Genomic DNA, 6589 nt, shown 5'->3' on the forward strand with positions numbered 1-6589 from the left:
GCCCCGCCCCTCGCGGCACGCCGCGCCCGCTGATTGGCCGTCGCCCCAACACGTGCTTGGCGCGGCCGCCAATCAACATTCGTCACGAGGGCCGCCGGCGCGGGGTGCGCGGGTTTCGCGGGATCCGCGGCGCCCCCGGGGACCCCCGGCGGCGGCGGCCGCGGCCCCGCGGCGGGACACGAGCGCCATCGGCCGGAGCGGCGGCGGAAAAGCGGCGGCATCGCCGCGCGCAGAAGCGCCCGGCCGCTCTGAGGTGCCGCCCGGCCATTGGCCGCCGCGGCGCCGCCAACCGCGGGCCGCCACGCGTGGAGCGCGCGGCCGCTCCAGGGGCGGGAGGCGGGAGGGACGGCGCGGTCCCGCCCCGAGCGAGTGCGGCCACATCGCCCTTCGGGATTGGCGGACCGCGCTGGGGGCGGGGCCAGGGGAGCGCGGCAGCCTGTGAGGGCGCGCCGCGTGCGGCGGGGCGGGGCTTTGCCCTCATGGAGGCGGGGGGGAGGTGAGGGCGGCCTGAGGGCAGCGCTGTGGCTCCTTAAACTCTTCCCTGCGAGAGCGGGATTTAGGTAAATTGCTGTGGCCGGGAAGGGTGCGATGGAGGCCTCGCCCTTAGGGGCTCCCGCAGGGGCCGGGGAGCGTGCGGCGCAGCGAGCCCACCGATGGCGCCGTGGTTGCACGGGAATGTGTCACGGCACGATTTCTGTCCGTGGCTGCCGTCCCGATGCTTTATCTGGTGAACGTCCAAGATGCAACAAGACTGCGTTAAAACCTGGGCTTTTGGTGCTAGAATTGCCACTCTGTCCCCATGCTTGGGCTAATCACAGCTGCTCATAGGCTCATGCGACAATTATTTTAGTTTTTACAAAACTTTCGACTTTTGAATTGGTAGGCTGTAAGCATAAGTTTAGTGTGCGGCAATTACGCTGTCAAAGAGCTTATGACCAACAAATGTCGTCAAGGTTTTGAAGTGCAAGCTTAAAACTCCCCGATATTAGAGGATTAAGACATTGCATTGCTCTGAAAGGCTACTGTTGCATCACTTGCCATTTGGCATTTGTAAGTGGTCTGCAGGTTGAAAAAAAAGCCACATTAAAAAGGCCTGCTGTGTTCTACATTCTTAGGCTACAGGCTAGAAGTCAGTGCCTTTTCCTCAACTCAGCTGCCACAGAAGTCATCTTGAAAATACAGCAGCTGATACAGGAGCAGTTTTTTAGCTTGCTTGGCATATCACTAGAATGGAGTGGGACCTGATCTGAACCAAGTTAAATGTGGATCCTGCCAAAATAGTGATCCCAATCCTGCCTGGTTTTCATATAAATGTTAGTTTGATTAACATTGATATTTAGTGATTTGATGATAGCACATAATCACATTGGGCACTCCGTGTTGTCAGTGGGAAAAAATAAGAGTATAGAAGGTTTTTATTAAGAGTCTTATGCACTGTTTAACCCAACCCTTCATTTGAATATCATCTTGGTGGTGAATATTATCTTGTCCTCTGAGTTTATAAGAGAGATAGTGGCTATTGTAATCCATGGAGTTTTTTAAAATTTATGTTGGAGATTTTCCAATTGACAATGATCTGTCAAGGTAGAGTACTGTCAAGCCTAATTCTTCATGACAGACATTGTCTCGGCCGTTGCAAAACTGATTAAAATAGCTTGCAGAAAAGGTGAGCATGTAAAATGGGGAAGTGGTGTCCGTGTTGCTTTTCTCTGCTTAATTAAATGGTTTTTCTTTCATAATGAGTTTTATGGTTGTTGTGGTTTCTGTCTATCCGGGTTAACCAACTGAAAAAGGAGATCAGTAAATTTGCTAGGCAGTCAAAGGTACCGAGTACCAGCATCCTGCCAGACAGTGAAAAGAAAGTGCAAATAGTACAAATATAGGGGAGGTGGGTTTATTATTACTTATTTGAGCTGCAGGAGGAAGGCCTGGAAGGTAGAACCCCTGTGATCGCTGTTCAGCCAAGGACAGCCTGACTGAGAAATTTGCTGAATTGTCAGTTCATTGTGTGGGTAGTTACAACACTGGTAGCCCAGACGGATCTTAGGCACGTCCCACTAGACAAACAGGGCCTTGGCAAAAGACCATGGTCTTCAAACCAGCAGGGCCATGCCTGTCTGCCTAGATTAGGATTGCACAGGATGGGACAGTGAATACAGAGCTGCAAATGGCACACCAAGCAGATGTTTGATTCATCACAGACCAGCTGGAGAGCCAGCTCCATGCAATTGTGAAATACATGGGGCACTTGGAAGAGTGTGCCATCTGTGCAGCTCTTCCAAGGGATTCCTTCCTGCTCTCTAAAGGGTTGGTTGCGTGTGGGACTGACCATAGGAAGCTGAAAATCCTCTGGGCTAAGCACTGCTGATAAGAGCGCTGCTGCCTGCCTTTTGCTGAGTGCTCATTCCTTATGTAAATTAATAACAGGAACACTCCTCTTTGCCAGGAGGATCTCTAGGCAGAAGGCAGGTGGAACACAGGCTAGAATAGGGTCATCTATGGGTTAGATGCATAGAAAAGTGAATGGCACAGGTCTCTTGCAGCTTGTCTGATTGTGAGAAATTTGCCATGCAAATGCCTCGTCCGGAGACATACTGGAGGGCCTGGAAAGCATGAGGCCTCAGAGAGCACCTATGGGTAAACGGCATTTCTACCTGATAACATCTGCAGTGCTGCAGAAAAATGCAGGTATTAGTGCACACTGGTTTTTTGAAAGTGGATCACATTTTGTGCATACTCTGCTTTCATATCCTGATAAGATGTTAGCATCACTGTTGGTAAGCCTGGATCAAGCAGACGATTGTCATTTTTAAATATGCTTCTCAGGAACTTTCAGTAAGTGTTCTTCCTGTTGGTTTAAGTTGCCAGTGGCAACCTTAAAGTCTTCACAGGTTGCACCTGTGTTCACCAACATCATTAAGAAATGGACTGTAGAAATCTCTCCTTGTATCACACTGTACTTTTCACCTTCAAAAGGTAACTTAGACACTAGTAAACCTGTACCTCATTCTGCACATTCTGTGGGGTACAGCTGTTGGTCTTAGAAGAGGCATATTCAGCAGTAAATATCAAAACAGAAAAAGCCAGTGTTCTTCCACAAAAATCATGAAAATAGTAAGGAGTGTCAGACTAAACTATACAGGTGTAACTTCTGCTGTTAAAATGTATTACAATCTCAAAAGTAAATGTGGACCTACTTGACCTTTTCTCAGGCTGTGAGTTGACATAGGCAGGCAGCTGGGACAACCACAGACTCACAGTATTACATTTTTACCTTAATTTTGAGGTTAAAGTGTAATATTTAAAATAGCACAGTGTCACACAAGTGTTTTGAATGATTTTTTTGGTAGTTTTTTAGTCAACCTTGGTTATCTTGTTATAGCTAAACTTTCACATGATGCTGAGTTGCCTTGCAAATAATCTTCATTTAAGTGAACCTCAAAACAATGCTTAAAATATCCATCCTGATTTGCATTTCTCCTGCATCTAAAAACAATTTAGAGAGATACTTGTAGAACTCATCATTTTTTTCTCAGTTGTTGATTCATGTATTACGATGCTTATTTTAAAATACCTTGCAATAATTTTCAGTCATCATTGTAGAAAGGTGATAGAAAGTTTGATATGAAAATGTTCCACTTCAATACTACTAAATTCTTGTAAGTTAATGAAATATGGTAGGTCACAGTAATATAAATACTACTGATTCCTCTATTGCTCTCTTGTTTTGCTGCAATAATTCTGTGTCTGTCTGACTTTTTTTTTTTTTTTTTTTTTTTTTTTTTTTTTTTTTTTTTTTTTTTTAACAGGGACCTGCTTCTTAGTGCTTGGTTCTCTCTTACCCCTTGTTCTGTCACTACCAGCCTTGGTAAAAATTCTCTCTCTAGCTTTCTTACAAGACTCCTTCATATGTTAAAAAGGCTGCAATAAGTGACCCCGGAGACTTTTGCAGGCTGAGAAATTCCCACTCTCTTAGCCTTTCTTCAAAGGAGAGATGTTTTAGTCCTGTCATCATTCCTGTTGCCCTCCTCTGGAGTTGCTATGACAGGTCCATGTCTTTCTTGTTCTCCAAGAAAAGTGCAGGATTCCGGAGCTGGACACTGTTTCAGGTGAAACCACCACCGCTAAGTAAGGGGATCCCTGTGGAAAGCATCCTGTATTTTTGGCATATCCAGCATATTTGGACACTCCCTGCTGGGAGGATTTGGGCAGCATTTGTGGTAGTAAGTAAACCAGGGCTCAGGCAAAAGAATGTGATTACTTAGTAAACTGAGAAGCTGGCTTGCACAGTGCTGGTGTGTGCCAAGCAGAGCACTTCCAAGGACTTCTGAACATTCTTTTGAAGCTGGCACATTCTTGGAAGCTGTGTGCAGCCAGCCTGCTTGGAGAATGAGAGAATTTATTAGCATAGGCAAAAGCACCACCACATTGGTTGGTCTGAGTGCCTAGGAATATCCCAGACATGCCTAATTTACTGGTATAGGTGTGGCAGTTCAGTGATGTATAAGTTGGTGCCAAGAGTAGCAGAGAGCATGTCGGAAAGAATGCCTTCCTCACTGAGGTAGGTGGCCTGAATGCTGACCCTTACAATATCTTCCTTAGAGTTCTACATTGCAAGAACCAATGGATAATGGGATTACTTCAGATGTCTGTGAAGTTACATCCTATATTGGGATAACCACCTATATAATACAGCTCTGTTAAGTCTAGTTCATATCTAAACTGTAGTTTATATCTACTTTTTCTTTTCTTCAGATTAAATATACACCTAGAGAACACTTTCATGGAGTTTATTGGTAAATGAACATGGAATAAACTTCAGAAATTTCAGCAGTCACATTCCAGTGTTTTCTGTGTGCAAACCCAGTCTTACCAGTGCTAACCATACAGGGTGCTGATAGCTTTCATGTAACAGGGTGGATGTAACAGAATCTTGATAGTGACTGCTAGAATAGCTTACTTTTCCAAAAATTGTTTTTCAATTTTTTTACAAGTGACAGAATGTCCTGCCTCCTGTACAGGACAATTAAACATGGTGAAGTTCAGAGCGTGGCTGGCTCTGAGAGGCAAGTATTGAAGGATGCATCTTAAGCAGGTGGCAGAGGAGAAGAGGAACTGTGTTTATCTCAGCAAAGGTGCTGGTGAGGGACGTGTGGAGGAGCAGTTTTACTAATAGTACTGTGCACCAGTCATCTGAAACACTGGTTTCATTTTGGGGTTGTTTTGGGGGGTTAGTGGAAACAGATAGAAATACAGATTTCCCAGCATTGTCTGTTTACAGTTCAGTGCCTAAGTGGATTTGTCTCTGGTCTTAATTTATCTTTACTCTGATCCTTTGGCCTGTGAAGAGATCCACTGATCCTACAGGAAAAAAAAAGAAGGGGATATAACATGGAATGAACATCCCCTTGAAATGAGGGTCCCATCTCCATCAGAGTAAGTGAGTTGTCATATGCACATTTGGTCTCAATATGTCAGTGTCAAAGAGCAAGTTGGGAAGTTGGGATCTCCCAGTTCCCCATTCTGGGAATGCTGCAGGGAACATCTGCTGCATTAGCCCCTGGCATTGGAAACTGTTGCAGTATTTTTGGGTCTTGAGGCCATAGTGCAGGTCAGGAATCTTTCCAGCTCTTTGCAGGATGGTTTTGGTTTGGTTTGTGCATCAGACCCAGCAGAAAACAGAACTTTCGGAGGCAAGGTGAGAGCGGGAAGCAGATAGGATTAGGGACAGGAACAGATTCCGGCTGGAGGAGGAGGCTGTTTCCCTTTGGACATCTACCCTGTGCTTTCAGCTGACCTAGGAAAGTCACCTGTAAAGAGCAACCTATAATTTTTTTATCCAGGATTATGATACAAGGGGTTTAAGACTGATCTGCCTTGCCATGGTCTGTTCCAGATTACATCAGTGAAAAAACTTCCTAACAAACACTGCTGTGTGTAGCTGGCACAGCATGGCACAGCTCTTCCATCTCAAGACTGCTGCAGGGGCATCAAGGGCAGGGGAGCTTGTGGGGCCATGGAAAGCACAGTCTTACAATCTTTTCATTAAAACCATGATTTTGGCCCATCCTTCCTGGGATTTACAAGAGCTTCAGGAAGCAGCTGTTTTCCAAAAAGAAAAACATGTCAGGATAACTCATGATTTCTGCTGAAACATCATTTTCCAGAACTGTAGTTAGTATTGAGATTCAGTTAGATGCTCAGTACTTCCTTCATGAGAAACCTTTCAAAAGGGTTATGAAGGAAGAGTAGAAATCCTAATTCTCTTCCACCACTGACTAAAGCTGAGTAACAAAACATGCACTACTATAGATCAAAAAATCCTTCTATTTATCACAAATCAGAACTAGACTCCTTGAACTGTGAGATATATTTGTTTTCTAATTTGCATTGCATTTTTTTCCAAGATGCTCTTGTTTTCTATGTGTTCTAAAGGCTCAACATAGTGGTTTTTTTCTCCTGTTTCTGTTCCCAAGCACAGGCTTGCATTTGCAGTTTATTATGTATTATATGTTTAAAAGTCATGTAATTCCTCTGCTTCTTCTAGCTTTTTTTTGGAGTAAAAGCACCAAGAGAAGCTACTTCTTAG

Source organism: Hirundo rustica, chromosome 1 (assembly GCF_015227805.2).
Source record: "Hirundo rustica isolate bHirRus1 chromosome 1, bHirRus1.pri.v3, whole genome shotgun sequence".
In the NCBI taxonomy this organism is placed as follows: Eukaryota; Metazoa; Chordata; class Aves; order Passeriformes; family Hirundinidae; genus Hirundo; species Hirundo rustica.